Source organism: Cynocephalus volans, chromosome 4 (genome assembly GCF_027409185.1).
Source record: "Cynocephalus volans isolate mCynVol1 chromosome 4, mCynVol1.pri, whole genome shotgun sequence".
NCBI lineage: Eukaryota > Metazoa > Chordata > Mammalia > Dermoptera > Cynocephalidae > Cynocephalus > Cynocephalus volans.
Window position 1 is genome coordinate 3,784,668 of NC_084463.1, and position 17,245 is coordinate 3,801,912.

The 17,245-nt window shown below is 35.0% G+C and overlaps 1 pseudogene; it reads left to right on the forward strand.

The window, feature by feature from the left end:
* Window positions 1–17,245, forward strand: part of LOC134375652 (rho GTPase-activating protein 20-like) — a 67,019-nt pseudogene that overhangs the window by 25,178 nt on the left and 24,596 nt on the right.

Consider the following 17,245-nt stretch of genomic DNA (forward strand, 5'->3'; position numbering starts at 1 on the left):
CCAAAATATGGTTTTTCATTTTTTAAGACAGGATCTGTTGTATAGACATTAAAATATTTAGAAACGTTAATATTTTTTAGTAGTCATAGAGCACCTGTATTAGTCTGTGTCTGTTGCTTATAACAGAAATATCTGAAACTGGATAATTTGTAAAGAAATAATATTTATCGCTTATAACCGGTTTTGGTAACTGGTAAGTCCAAAGTCCAGAGAACACATCTGGTGAGAGCTTCATTCTTAGTGATGACTCTAAGTGCCACAGGGTATACCATATGGTGAGAATGGCAGAAGCACGAGAGAAAGAGCTTCTCATGAGCTCTCCTTTTGAAGCCATCAGAACCACACTCATAACCACCATTACACCATCAATGGATTAATCCATTCACTAGGGCATGGTCCTCACTATCTAATCACCTCTTAAAGGCCCTACCTTTCAATTTCTGTAAAAGGATTTCTCACCCTCTTAACACTGTCACAGTGGGAGTTAAGTTTCCAACGTGAGCTTTCAGGGAACAAGCATATCTAAACTACAGCAGTACTCATATGGAATTTACAGAGAGAAAATGACTGTACTTACCTCACACCCTCTTAAGCCATCACTATTGTAATATTTTACTTCCTAAGCAGATAGTAAACAATAATGAGTTCTGTTTAAGCGAAAAAGATGAAGTTAAGCAAAGTCTGATTATTAATTCATTATCAATAGAATTGCCATCATATACTTGTGGAATACATCTTGATCTATGCTCTAGAATATATTTGATAAGATATCTTCATCTTAGAATGTGGAGAAAGCTCCCTAGAATCTTGTGTATTTCAACATTACACTTTAATTCCTTACAGTTTAAAGATTGGAGGATAGGAAAGCAAAGTATATCTGTTATCTTAATAAATTTGCAGTAAGGAACTACATTGTGGAAATATAGATTTGATTTTAGGTGTTGTTTTGTTTTGTTTTCAGCCAGTTCACATTAGATTTATATTTTTTAAAATTTTTGTAGCATAACGCTATTGGAAATTGGGAGTGACAAATCTGAAAATGTACACTGTGACCTCAGGACTGTTCATTTTAATATAAAGCTTTATTGGAATACTTCTTTTAAATATTTTCAAGCTCGCCCATCTAGCTTTATGTACGTATTAGTCCATTTTGTCTTGCTATAACAGAACACCTGAGACTGGGTAATTTATAAAGAACAGAGGTTTATTTGGCTTACAATTCTGGGACAGCAGCATCTTGCATGGGCTTCAGGCTGCTTCTGCTCGTGGCGGAAAGCGGAAGGCAGCTGGTGGGTAGTAGCAGATCACATGGTGAGAGGAAGAGATCACATGGAGAGAGACAGAGAGAGAGAAGTACTAAAGTCTTTTAAACAACCAGCTCTCGAAGGAACTAATAGAGCAAGATCTCACTCAGAACCCCCATCCCCCAGGGAGAGAATCAATCCATTCATGAGGGATCCACCCCCATGACACATCTTCCAACACTGCCACATTGGGGATCAGATTTCCACATTTGTTTTGGCAGGGATAACACATCCAAACTCTATCAGTGTTCATGAGATTTCTCCCCCAAACTCTGAAGTAAACTAACAGCCTCATCAGAAAAACCTTATAGCTCTGGAGAAACAAAAAATTAGGCCAAAGATAGAAATGCAAAAGGGAACTTTATGGAAAGATACTTCATCCAGGTGCTTTATAGGAATGGCAATATCCAGAGCTTTTTATAGATACATAGTAGTTAAGGGCATGAATAAGATCATGAATCAACACTGCCCAATTTCATATTCTAGCTTTACTACTTAAGCTGTTTGACTTTATAGATTTTGTTTGACATTACCTAAATAGTTGCCACCAAGAAGTAAGATTTTGTCTGTAATTGAGTCTATTTCATAAACAAACTCTAAAGATTTATAACAGTAGGGTGAGATATAGAAAGAAGCTATCATGCCACACAGGCACTTTTCAATTACACTTAAAATCAGTGTACCCTATGGAAAGTATAGATGAGACTTTGAATCTAGATCATCCTTCATTTATATTTCCTGAAAAACCCTTTTTCATTTTATAATAGTTTTAGCTTTAAATATTCTATAAATCAGTGGAGTTTTAGGGAAACTTCCAAATGTATCTTTTTTAAAAAATTTAACATGTCAATATACATTGTAGTTGATTTTCATGACCCTTTACCCATTCCTCTTCCCTGGTTTTTATCTCCCCTCTCCCCCCACATCATATCTATTCACTTGTCTTAAAAAGTTCAAGGAGTTGTTGTGATTGATGTGTATTTAAGTCTCAGGTCTATCGTGAGCATTAAATCTGTCAATTAGGTGAAGATGGATGGTGGTTTCCATTACAGGGGACTAAACGGTATTAGATAGAAATTGTCAAAAAGCAATTACACTGCTATCTTAAAGTAAATGACCTTCAGAGTCCCCAGAGATGAATGCTAATTTTGTCAACTCTGCTTTTTTGTTTAAGTTTAGGTTCTGTTTTTAGGCTACAGTTTCTCAGTTCTAGCTGGAATATAAGGGAAAATAGTTGAACAAAATCTTAAGAAAGGAAATTTAAAATAATCTGTGCTTCTAAAGGCTAGAAAATTTTGTAACCATTTACTTAAAAATGTACTATAAATTCCTCTAATTTCAGGTTTTTTTTAGTGCATCTCTTTTAAGATAAAAATTTTATAAACATCTTAATAAATCATGTGTAGTTTTTGTGTTCAGCCACTCCAATCTTTTTGGAAGTAAGCAAATTATAAATAATAAATTAATTTTTGTAACAGCAGTAAATTTAAAATTAGATTTTTGATCCAAATGCAGTGCTTAACATATAGAAAATTAAAACAATCCAGTATGGCTATTTGCTGCCGTAAATGCAAGGGTGACGACTAAATAAATGTTTCACTAAAGTTTCAGAGGCTTTCTTGGACCAAGGTAGCCAATCATGTTACAATTTACTGTGCTGGATCCTGAAGATTAATACAATGAATAAGACATTCTTTAGTCATGATTAGTGAAAACTGCCCTCTTATCACAAGTACAGAAGCTCCTGTAAAATTTAAGAAACAAAACAAGAGATCCTGTTTGGTTTTTATCTTTCTAGATATAACAACAACTTTAAGATAAAAAATAAAATTAAATTAACTGATATGTGGACAGCAACCTGTGTGGACGAAGTGGGAGAAGGCAACACCAATGCCATGAAATCCTTTGTCTTGGGCTGGCCCACAGTGAACTTTGTGGCAACTTTCAGGTAAGAACCTCAGCTTGTCCTGTATTTACCTGGGTTAGCTACTGTGATAATTTCTTGTCTGGAGAGAAAAATTTAATAAAATCTTGTTCCTTTAATTTTTTAAAAGAAAATGTTTTATTCTGCTTGAGTACTCACTCGATCACTCATGTTTTGACACCCCCCCCCAATGAAAATACTTGTGTGCTTTATGTTTCTCCCAAAGAGCTTTTAATTAAAATATGTGAAAATTAATGGTAAATATTGGGAACTCCTGGGATCATTTTCCATCATTATAAAATGATTATTAAATGTCCATTTAAGTTTGACTAACTAGTTTATACTGACAAAAACTTTCCAAAGAAAGTTTTTCATTATATAAATTAAATTAATGTCATGAAATACTGGGTTGCCTGAATTGTGTATGAAGTCTGATTTAGTATCTATAGAAATATAATAATCAGAAAATTTATGAGTTTAAGGAGTAAAAGTTAGTTTCCCAAGACTCCCTTGTCGGCTGAGATGGGGTTGGAGAATGTATGAATACAAAGTATTTGTCCTCTTATCCTGAACATACTTAATTGTACTTTTCAGTTAGAGTGAACAACCAAAATTCACACCTGTGAATTTTAAACAATGTGCCCCAACTCCAGTATTTATTTTACACTTAAGAGTTAGTATTTATCACATGCAAATGATGTTCTTCATTCTGCTTCTCTTCACACTACCACCAAACTCCTTAGGCACCATTCTAAAGCCACATAACTAAAATTTTCCAAGCTGTTAATTTTCCAATAAAGGACAGGCATGCCATTATATTCTGTTTTGCAATATTGGCCTACCCCAAGATTTTAACAGCTTATTTGGAAGAAACATGTATTTGTATCATTCTCTGCATGATGTATTTCTGTAGTTAAAAGGACACTTCAAAAAGTTTGTGGAAAAGTAGAATCGAAAGATAATATGAATCTTTCCATGAACCTTTTGAAGTATTCTCATATTATCATTACCTATTGCTTAATCTTCTTGGAATTGGAAGTGAAAGGAAGCAATTTCAAGTGAGGGATATGACTATACGATATTTTTAATCAAGGATTTTCCATGAAGCTTCTTTCTAAGAAGAGGGGAAAATGTGGAAACAAGTTTTACATACATTGTATTGCTCAAACTATGGTTCTTTAACCAAGTGATCAAAGTTAACATTACCAGTGATGTCATGTAGATATCATATACCCCTTGATATCATGTGAAGAGAAAAGCAATTCATCTCTGTGATATTCCTACCCCCAAAATCATAATCTCAGTCTAATCATGAGAAAAACGTACAGCAAACACAAACTAAGAACATTCAATAGGTTACCTGACCAGTACTCTTTAAAACTGTGAAGGTTAAAAAAAAAAAACGCAGACAAACAAACAAAACAGGGAAAGATGGAGAAACTGTCACAGACCAATCACTAAGGAGACAAATGTAATGTGCTATCCTCAATTGGCTCCTAGAACAGAAAATGATCATTAATTAAATAAAAAACAAAACTGGTGAAATCTGAATAAGATCAAGAGTTTAGTTAATAGTAATGTACCAATATTGGTTTCTTAGTTTTGACAAATAGGCCATGATAATGTAAGAGGATAACATTAGAGGAAACTGGCACTGGATGAGAAGTATACAGGGAATCTCTGGGTTACCTTTGTAACTTTTCTGGAAATCTAAAATTATTTCAAAATTAAGTTTATTTTTTTAAGAAAGTAAAGTGTTGATTTCTGCCTCTGGAATGCAGAGTGAGGTCTTAACAGACTGACCACCCTACAGATAACAACTGTAAACTCTGCATAATATACAAACAGCAACTACTGAGGGTTTGGGAGAGTGAACAAAAGTTGGAAGATTTGGGAGAGGCGTTGAAACTTGGAAGAAGGCACCACACTGGGTGCGTATCCTATTTTTAAGGCTTTAGCTTGAGGTCAGGCTGCAGTCACATCATGGTATGGTGCTACCAAAACTGACAAAAACCCACAGTCTTTCTGGGCTGAAGAACTAGAACACAAAGTCCAGATCAACCACAGTTATTGGAAAGCAAAAGTAGAAATCTCAAAAAGTAGTGCATAGAGAAGGGAATCTCCAAATTCTGTGTATAGATACTGCCCAAGTCTGTGGCTGATTGCTGAACCTCACATGCATGGGATAGACTCAAAGCACCTTAAACCTAAGACTAAAAGAATTGAACTGAGCTGCTGCCCACCACAGGTAAGATAGAATCTGTAGCTTCATCTAATCAGGTTAGTTGTCTGTTAAAACAAAAACATCAACACCATTTTGCAATTACAATAGAATATGGTCTCCAAAACAAAACATTCGTAATGTCCAGAATACAATCTAAAATTTCTTGACATATGAATAACAAGGAAAGAGAAAAGATAATAAAAGCCAATCCTGAGATGACCTATGTGTTGAATTACCAGAAAAGAACTTTAAAGCAGCTTTTTTAGGTATGCATGATAGATAAAAGGAAAATTGAATTGAAATTAATGAAAAGATAGGAAATCTCAGCAGAGAAAAAGAAAATATAAAAAGGACCAAATAAAAACTCTAAAACTAAAAACTGCAGTATCTCAAATAAAAAATCTCCCACATGGCCTTCCTTGCAGAATGGAAATAAAAGAGGAGTCAGTGAATTTGAAGATATATCAGTTCAAATTGTCCAATCTGAAGAACAGAGAAAACAAAGATTTTTTAAATGAGAAAATGTATCAGAGACTTGTGAAAAAATATTAAAAGATATAATATACGTTTTAATGAAATCTGAAAAAGAGGAGAGAGAGGGTTTGGAGCAGTAAAGAAATAATGGTTAAAAACCTCCCAAATTTGGTGGAAGACAAAAATGTACATATTCAGTAAGCACAGTAACTCCAAAAGGAAGAGTATGAAGAAAACTACACCTGGCCATGTTATAGACAAATTTCTGTAAATCAAGAGAAAATTCTTGAAAGCAGCCAGAGAGAAAACAACACAATACATATAGCAGAACTGCAATTTAAAATTTTGTGAGATTTTTCATTAGAAACTATGAAGGTCAGAAGACAGTGGAACAACATCTTTAAAGTGTTCAGACAGCCCAGCAACCACCACCGAGCACTGCAGGAAGCGCCATGGGCTCTGGGCCATGGGTTTCTGGGCCAACATATTTCCATCCATATGCCAAATTTCTCTTCAAACTCTTTAATCTCAATATTAAGCATACTTTCTTAAGTATGGCCCTTTTCAACTGTATAAACTTTCTAAGATAATTTATTTGTATGGCCCTTTAAGCTGCAAAAATACTCTGGGAGATAATTAACCCAGTTTTTCTGGTGTGGAAACTGAGGCTTAGAGAGGTTAAGTGACTTAGGATCACCTAGCCTGCATATAATTTGGAAACCAGGTGTTTGAAATCCAAATCAAGTTGTTCTTTCCACTGTAAGAGATACCTCCCACTGGTATAATATCATTTGTAAAAGAGCAGTAAAGGAGGACATTGGTTCTGTCTTGTATCTATCCAACAGGATTTAATAAAACCACATTTGACTACGTAGTTTTTCCTAATGGGCATTTTCACAGCAGGGTTCTCCAAAACACAGTTGTGCCGCGGTTGCAGCTTACATGTGTAACTACATCAATAACAACAGGCTGTTGATATTTTCACCTGGATTGACAATCTTAAATATGCTAGCATAGTATTTTACATAGTTTAATTTTTTTTCTCTCATTTTCTTTGATTGCAGTTCTCCGGAACAAAAGGAAAAATGGTTCTCTCTCCTTCAGAGGTACTTTTTCAGTATATGTGTTTTTAGTCTTTAACCTGTAATAAATGAATTAAAACCTTTTCTGCAGAGATGTTCCCCAAACTATTTTCCTTCTCTTTGGTAGAAATTGTTCATTTGTCCTCAGAATAAGCTGTTGTTTAGACTGTACATTAGCTACTACTTACTGTAAATAATGTTCTCTCATTACATGTATTTCATACTTTCTAGGAAGGGGAGAACATTGAGGTCTAGTTAGATGATTTTAGACAGAATTTAGGTAATAATCTCTCCCATCTCTTTCTGTTGTCTCCAACCTACCAATTGGAACTAACAGTTTCCTCAAAGTATATACTGTTTCCACAAATTCAGAGCTTTCTGCTGAGCACCTCAAAAATGAATTATTATACCTGTTATTGAAAATACAGACTAAAATGGTCAACTTAGGCACTTCTGTTAGACCCACAATTTTTTTCCCCTTTCTCCCCTCTCCTGCTTCCTAAGCAATGGGATAACCAAGATTTACCCTCTGCTGGAGAGCTAAATGAGAAGTCCAAAGCCATTGCTTTGGTTTGTCCTAGTTAAAAGTATCATATATGTTCCTGTACTTATTAGTAAGGAGCCAGACCTGTCCAGAGAAGACAGGGAAGCTTTGAAGATTAAATATCTCCCAGAGGTGCCTTGAGCTGATTGTGCTTCTCAAACCTCATCTGACATGAATGTCCCATTCTTTTTTGTGCCCATGCCTAATGTCCTGATTTTTTTAAATTTCCTTCCAAACCATAATGTAATCTGAGTTTGCTGAGTCTTTCCTTCTGCCTTTTTAAAAACGGCATATAAGTAGTATATTGAGAATATTAGCAAAATAGATTGATTTTTAAAATAAGCCATTAGCGAATTCCATCTGACTCAGTGTTGTTTTGGGTTGTTGTTGCATTTGATTAGATACATCAATCTAGAGAAAGAGAAGGACTACCCGAAGAGCATTCCACTCAAAATCTTCACCAAGGACATTGGGAATTGTGCCTGTGTAAGTGTTTCTAAGTCAGAAAATTAAATTCCAAGTCCCTGCATAAGGCAGAACACCATGAATAAAAAGAGAGACAGGCAGGCAAACAGACTGTGTGTGTGCTATAGGAGGAAGACGTTTTGAAATACGATAGGGGGAAAATGCATTTTCCTGGATATATTTATGTCTTTGTATATATGAAAAGTAAACCTAGCAAAAATAAAGCAAGAAAGATTTATATTAACTACAGTATTTAACATTTACACTTGGAAAGAATATTGCTTGTCAGATGTCTTTTTCCTCCCTCTGGCATGAATGTTTCTCTGGATCTTTTCAATAGCAGCTGCAGAGGCTTTTAGTAAATCTACTTCCACGAGGTATTTCCTATTAGTATTATGCAATTTTTTTTCCAACTTATCACTTCTTAAGTAGAGAGTGGTTTTGAAAAGTTTTTCATTCTTTAAGTTTTTAGGGATTGAATCCCTCAGGTTAATAAGTGGAAGATCTGAGAAAGATGATATTTATAAGGGAATCAGCATTTTTCTACATCACGATATTTATCATTTTGGTCAAATTAATATTAATTCTTTAACCATAGTTGTTATTTTTAATTTGATGACTGAAATTGTAGTACAAGGGCCCAGATGTTATCAGTGATGAACAAGATGGAAACTTACAAATGTTTTTATGATCTTATGGACTGTCATACTTCACAGCAGCTCTAGATTACATTAGATAGCTTTATTTGTGTGTAGAAAATGCATGCAAAACAGTTATGTCTGGGAGAAAAGCAAAAGCTATGCAAATGTTCTGACCAACTCCTGAGTGTGAGATATCGCTGCTTGAGGAAAGTACTCAGATTTTTGTGGTATGAGACTACAGAGATCTCCTGCAGCAAAGTCGGAAAACAACAACAACAACACTGTTGTTTCGGCCTGCTTTCATTCAACTGTTGTGGCAGTTGGTTACATTCAGGATTTTCATGGAAAATCCTTTAACACTTTTTTTTTCAGTATATAGAAAGTGTGTGCTTGAGAAAGGACTGATGTCCCCCATTTTGAAAGAGAAGACAGGAGGTGTGGTCAGGTTGGGTGTTCTGTTTTTATCACTAGTACCCTGGATAAGTCAAGGGTGCTGTGACACACTATGTCCTTTGCTCTCTGAAGTAGCTTTCATGGCAAGATTCTCTTTCAGGGAGCCCTGCTTCCAGAAAGAGTGATTTCCCCAAATAGGAGTGTATCTATGGGAAGTATTCTTTATCCTTGGTCTTCAGTTAGGCACAACCTGTCAGTGAGTTCTGCTAATATGGAAAGGAATTGTCACATTTTCAGTTTTGTCTGTTTGTTTTGTTGTTTGTTTACTAGCCAAAGAGCTGTATGTGCCGAAATTCATTTTTTTTTTTGTCTACCAGAAAGGCAAGCAGGAAAAAATACATTTCCTATAGCTCTACTTGGAACATATGTGCCTAGTGTTAAGAAAAACCATTACCTTAGAGACCAGGTAATTGGGAGGATAGATTCTTCACTACAAAAGACTTCATGAGATCTTTGCTTTAAATTGAATCAAATGGTTTTCAGACTTGGAAAAAAAAAAAGAAAAAGAAAAAAGCAGAAGCCTTTTTTGAAATTATATGTCAAGTTACAAAGCTCAGTATGTAATATAACTATGCCACTCTGGTAGAAAACAGGCACCGGATTGGGCGTTCCAAGCCCTTTTTGTTGTGCTCTGAGACACTTTTGCATAATCTTTGGGATAGAAGGAGGACAATTTGAAATCAGTGCACTTAAAAAATTTTTTTTACATAAAATTCTATTAACCAACAACTTTGAAAGGCAATTTGTCATGTGAAGTAATTGACTTATTGGAAAGACATAATATAAGGGAACAGCAATTGATGAATTATCAGTGGATTTCACTTAGCTTTATTTTTATATCATTTTTGCTTTTATATTATTTTTTTTCCTTTTATGCTCCTTATTTGTACCATTTAAGCCCTTCTATCAGCAGCCCTGATCACTTACTTATCTGATAATTATCATATATAAAAACTATGTGCATAGCAAAAATATTTCCTTTTTGATAACACAACACTGTCTTATATTTACATAATATATTCTGGAATGCAGTGAGCTCTATAGATAGCTCAGAATCTTCTTAATCCCTTTTCTGTTTGTAGCATGCAAATTGTCTATTTTTAAATAGCAATTCTCAATGTGGTTTAGCACGGAGCTATTACAGATACCCTATTGAATGGCAGAGTTGTTAATAGAATTGAGCTTTCTAAAATTTTCATTTTTTTCCTAGACTCATCAGTTTTAAATTCTCTGAAGATTTTCACAATAAGAATCTTAGTAGCCACAATGCCTAACACATAGAAAGTGCTCAATAAATAGCTGTGTTTTAAAATTCTAAGCTTTAAATGTCTTTCATAACCAATTCTTATTCTGATTTGACCTAAACTGACTTTGTACCATGCAAAGAAATAAAATCCTACATTGTGAAAACAGTACTAAGGAAGAGATAGAAAGAGATTCAGCTCTCTCCCTTTTTTATTACCCATTGCGCTATGGAAATACAACTATGGAAATGAGGCAGAACACCAGCCTCACTGAATTTTTTTTTATTATACTCTCTATGAAATATATTTAGTCTTCTCCTTACTTCCTTAAACTCTTATATTTTGTGAGCCACACATCCTTTATTTTGAGAGAAATAAATGTTTTATTAAAGGGCATCATATATAAGGAAATGAAAGTAAATTATAGTCAAAGGTTTATATTCTACTTAAGTCATGTGCTTTACTCTGTCCACACTTGAAATCGGGTTTGAAATTTTATTTACAACCACCTAAAGGAAATCAGGATTTGCCTTTGGATAATCATTTGACAATTGTTATTTGTTCACCTGTTTTAAAATTCTTTATTTATAGCTGTATTTCTTATTTCTTTTTTTTCTACAGTCTAAAACTATAACAGTAATGAATTCAGATACAGCGAATGAAGTTATCAACATGTCATTAACAATGCTAAGGATAGCTGTAAGTTACTCTGCTAGATATTCTTAGTTGAAAACAAACCTTGATACTTTAGATTCATGTAAATATTATCCCTTCCATCATAAGACAGCTGGTTATTAGATATACCCAAATCATATTTTATCCCCAAAGCATAGAAAATAAGGACAGTAAATATTTAATGTTAGTTTAAAATACGGGTGCTATCTTCCACTCTTATTTTAAAACTTGTATGAACCAAAAAGCATAAGATTGGACTATAATTTTAGGATATGTATTTTTATTGTATGTGCTATATACATCTACAAAAATTTTTTTTAGTGTATTTGACAGTTCTCCCTACCTAATCATCCTGTTATTATCCCAAGACACAATTAGTCTTAGGATGATGAATTCTGAAGGATTTGCTCTGTAGTAGAATTTTTACATAAAGAACACATGGCTAGAAGCCATATTGCCTGGCTGCAGGTCCTGAGGATCAGATGCCTGATACTTCTACTGAACTAGTAAATAAAAAGACAAGCTTTTAATTAGATCATGGATTTGAAGGGCTTTAGTGTATACTCCACATTTTTCATTTTGCTTTTAGCTTCTGCTCCTGTTTTCTGGGACAGAGGTTACCATTTGAAATTGTTTTAGAGGAAAATATTGAAATGTTTGAGAATGAGTTGGGGAAAGAGAATTGGAAGGCTCTCCTCATTGCCTCCCTATCAGTTATATAAACACCACCTAATGAGTACTTTTATTAAAGAGAGTGATTTTCATAAGGGTGGAAACTAAGGAAAGCACTTGAACAACACTATTCCTTGCGTGAGATTCCCCATAAATTTTAAAACACACTGATGTGACATGACACATGTTTAAGACATGCCATGTATTTCAACTTGCTAGTACACGGTGCTATAGTAAGCCTTTAAAGAGCCCTGAGCTCTTTAAAAATTTGGGATTAAAAAATCTGACTTATTAAATTTAGTAATGTATTTTAAATGTAATTAAATTTATCTGCAGTGAGTAAAGCAGGCATCTCTGCATTGATTTCTAACCTGTGTGAATATGTTTTGGAAGAAAGTGAATAGATTTAGGTGTACGAAGGGAGATTAATTAATGACAGGATTCATTTCCTTATCTGTATTTTTCTTTTGGATAAAGTGATCAATCTCCTCAGACCCAAAAATAATTCTATTAATTTAATTAGGAATTGAGGCTATTTGAGTATACCTGGTCTAAGAGATGATCACAGTGTTTTTAGACACTATATAAAAAGAAAGGATTTTTATTAGGTTGCTCATTCCATTTGAAATATAATTTTTTGGGCTGGCCCGTGGCTAACTTGGTAGAGTGCGGTGCTGATAACACCAAGGCCACGGGTTCGGATCCTATATAGGGATGGCCGGTTTGCTCACTGGCTGAGCGTGGTGCTGACAACACCAAGCCAAGGGTTGAGATCCCCTTACCGGTCATCTTTTAAAAATATATATATATATATAATTTTTTGACTAGTGATGAAGTAACAAACTATGTGTGTATGGTAGTGGGGGCAGTCTGTATGGTATTCTCCATAGCCAAGACCCTCCATTATAAGGGCAGGACTGTGATCGCTAATCAGAAGTTAAAGTCAAGAATATGAAATACTGCCAACAGACTTGACTATATCTGTTCTGGCTTCTTTTAAAATATATTTACCTTATTCCTCCTAGAGGAATATAACCCTTCCTGGGTTATAATTCTACTAGTGAACAATTTTATTGTTTTATTGTTTTCCATGACTGGGCCTATTCTCTAGATTGAATTCTCATTCTTTCTGTGCCCAGGACTGGACTTGCCCAAACTAAAGCCAATGTAGACTATGCCAACTGCCTATCTGCTCAAAGCCTCTTGGTCATTCTTCTCCTGCTCAGAAGCAGCTGAACTAAAATCAGCCTTTGATATTTTACTTCTTATACATACAGAAATGTTTGTGGCTTTCTGGATAACAAGGTTGTCTTTGCCAGGGACATGTTGAAGGTTAAGTCTGATATTCTCTGAGAAGTCCAGAGACATAGCAGAAGTCAGGACTCTAAAGAAGAGATTAGCCTTTTAGAACCAGGAAGTTTGTTCTTCCTTTGTAAAAAGATTTAGTCAAGATTTCACATTCTGTTGGCTCACTTTATATCGAGGGTCTGATTCCATTGAAGTTTGTGGATCCCTAGCCATCACTGGGGATTGGAGGGAGAGAGATGGGGTTTTCTTAAAAAATCATAATCACTCCTGTGAACCTATATAGCATTTACATTGTCCCCAGGTTTTTCCTTTGACGAAACATAAAAATGCAAAAAAAAAAAAAAGTCCTCATTGAAGTACCAAATGTTGAAGATTTGTTATGACTTTTAGCTCTTTTATCTCCAAGGGCTCTGAGAGAGATTACCAGTTGTGGGTCAATTCTGGCAAAGAAGCGGCACCATACCCACTCATTGGTAAGTTTCTGTGAAAATCTAAGAGAACTATAATTAAAATTCAGTGAATATTAAGTGGCTGAGAGAATTAGTCATATGGTCCTAACTTTAAATACTATTAAATGTTAAATCTCATATGAAGAATAAATATCTACCAAACATTTCTGTGTGTTAGACAAAATCTCTTTGCTCAAGCAGCTAATTTTATAGTTGGGAAGAAAAATGTGAATTTTCTTTTTTTTCACTTTATAAACAGAGCTAGCTTCCCAAACCTTTACTTTTTTTCTGTAACACAGCAATATGTATTGGTATTTCTTTTTCTTCATACACTTATTTTTATGTTCAGTTCTTGGGATTTTCTGTTCCCTTTCCTATCTACTATTTTGCCTCTCTGGAAGACCAGTCTATAATCCAGTCATGCATCTTAAACCATCAGTGAATGTGAAATACCTGCCCTGTGCCAGGAACTTTTCTAGGCATCAAAGAAAATGGATTAATCCATTTAAACATATAAATCTTCACTGGCTAACCTACTACCACTTCACTAACTTACTTTGCTATTTCTGTAGCTCAATTACCCAGCATTTGATTTGAGGAGTATTGGTATATAGGTTACACCTCACCTTATTTAAATCATTTTACTTAAAAATGTTTTTTGATCAGTAACTATATTCAGAGTGGTGAACAGAAACAGAGCAATTAAAATGAGGGACAATATCTGTAGCAGATTTTGAGATGATGAACACAATGATGTTGATGACGTTGATTTCTGTTAACAATTGAAAAATGCTTACTACCTGCTACACATTGTGAAAAGCATTTCACATGCATCATCTCGTGCAGTACTTTCATTTATCTGTGAGGTCACTACTGTGTAATCAGTGCTTCAAGTGATCTGAGTAATCTAAAACCAGACTTTTCTACAAAATGTGTATGCTTAGAATGTAGAAAGTGATCATGCATAAACTGAGGACAAAATTGACTTATTTCAGGGTTTTTTTCCCCCTCTATCTTAAAATTTTATTTTTATTGAAATAGTTGATTATACATATTTGTGGTGTACAGAGTGGACGATCAGTATTTGTGGACAATATATGGTGATCTAATCAGGATAATTAGTGTATTTATCATTTCAAAATGTAATAATTCTTTGTGTCCATTAACCAATTTCTCCCTAATACCCCTACCCCTTCCTACCTCTAGTAATCACAGTTCTGTTTTCTACTTCTCGAAGTTCAATGTATTGTTGTGATTGTAGTTCCTTTCTTTCTCTTTTTTAGCTCTCACTTAATGTTGCCATTTTTGTAAAGTCAATGGACAATTAAAGTTGTCAAATTTAAAAAAAATACTTAAAATATGTTTTAATAAAATACATTAATTTAATTAAAACTAGGTGGATGGTAACTTTCAAGCTGAAAACATCTCCAAGCTTCATTACTAGCTCTTACTAAAAAACCATGGAACATGACATATGATTGTCCCACGATTGAATAGCAGTTCTTATTTGTATATTTGGGGCTGGCTGGTTAGCTCAGTGGGTTAGAGTGCAGTGTTATAACACCAAGGCCAAGGGCTCAAATCCCTGTATTGGCGATATACCAAAAAATAAAAATAAAAATAATTGTATATTTTAATGTGCTTTGCAAACCTCAATTGTAGATGAGCTGCTGGCTATTTGGATAAATTGATTGTTTTATTGCTGTTATAGAAGGCTTTTTTTTTTTTTTGCTTAATTCCTTGAAGTTGCTGTATCGCTTGATATTAATCGAATATTGACATTATGTGCCTGTGCCAGGTAGAAAGGAACAGTAAGCATTTACTGAGTTACATTTAGTGATAAGTCAGCAATAGAAGGGAACTTACTCCTGTGCTTAAAAAATCTGCAACCCAGTAGTGTTTGAGCTTTACACTAAGAGGCTGCAATTACTTAGAGTATTAAATAGCAAAAGTTATGTTGTGATCAGATGTGCAGGGTTTAGCTTTTCTAGTTTGTAAATTCCGTTTTGCATCTGTTTCTGTGTTTCTAATCCCCTGCAGTCTTCCTTCTGATTATTGCCTATGAACACCAGCCTCAGAGGGCAGCAGTGGGAGGGAAGCATAAGTCAAACCAGTCTCAATACTCTTGAGAAGCTCTATTTATATAACTAATAAAAACTAATTAAAGGTTTTCAGTCAGACATCTTGTGTTAAATAATAGTAACAATAGTAATTCTTGACATATATAGTTCATTGTCCCTATTATTTAAATAATATTAACCACCAATGTTTACTTATTTGATCTTTACAATACTTGTGTGATAGGGGTAGGGTAAGTATTTTAAATCATGCATTTGAGGCTGAGAGAGGACGGGGATTTGCCGAAGGTTTATAGATCTAGTTAGTGTCAAAGGAGAAACTAGAATACCTCTAACTATTCTTATATGCAAATAGGAGAAACCAACATTATGCAACTCACAAACTGACCTGTATATTCACTCCACACTAGATATTTTTAAAAGACTTTTTTTCTTCCTTCCTTTCTTCTCATCCTTAAAACTATTTTGGTAGGACCACCTCCATTATGCAGTGGTCTCCAACTATGAGAGTGCACATGGTGATCATTCAGTCAACAAAAGGTTTCTTTATACCAAAAGTACCAGGGGTAAACTGCAGTACATTCCAGCTTGTAGCACACATGCTCACAGTATCAGCCTGTCTGAAGTCTACATTTAGATTTTTCTCTGTGTAGGGCATGAATATCCTTATGGAATTAAAATGAGCCATCTTCGAGACACTGCACTCCTGATACAGGGATCAAAGGACTCCACCACACCTCTCAACTTCCAGGAGCCCTTCCTTATGGAACAGCTGCCCAAAGAGATGCGGTGCCAGTTCATCCTGAAGCGCAGCCATCTGGCTATGGCCCAGCAACTGAGTGGTGAGTCGCTTCTCATCCTTCATAGAGCCTTCTTTCAGCAAAAGTTTTCATTCCTGGACACACATTTTGTACAAATGAAAAGACCCAAACTTCCAGCCAGATGGGGTGATTTTTCTTTTGAACTAGCTAGGAGTTTTGAAAGGAAAGATGGAGTTTTAGAAGAAGATCATTTTATAAATCAGCAATAGGCATGATTGATGTAACCAGCAACTAAGAGCAATACAGTCTATCCCTTCTTTCTTTGCCATTCTTTCCCCTTTAACCTTATGGCCACTGCAGAGTCAAAGGCACTAGGCAATGCTGCAGGTGCTTCAATACCTTCTTTGTACTGTAATACACTCCACTGTGTGTTCCCCCTAACTGGTCACAGTATAAAAAGGAGGCTGTCAGTGATGGATGTCAGAAGACTCTGATGCCCTGCCTGGATCCTGGGACTGATAACTATGTGAAGACCAGGATGATTTCTACAAAAGTCTCTCCTTAGCCTACCAATTGAGTATTAATTTCCTGTGAACAGAGCTGTCTCTTACCTCCCCATTATAAAGACTCTAGAATGATAAAAATGGTGTCCAACATAATTTACCCTAAGCCAAGTTTGAGTTTTAAGCTCTCAGTCTGAAATTAAGAGTGTATGAGAAATAGAAAATGGATACCAGAAACTATGAGTGGGATAGTAGAAAATGGATGCTAAATTTCTACAGTTGCCCTTATCAATTTGAACCAACTAGGGGGTCCAGTGAACAGTGGAATTGCCTTTGCAGATGAGCAAACTCGGGCCCAAGGAGTAATAAATTTAAAGGCATAGCATGGACCTTGAGAGATCACTGAAGCCACCTACCTGCCACATGACAGATTTTAGGCATCGT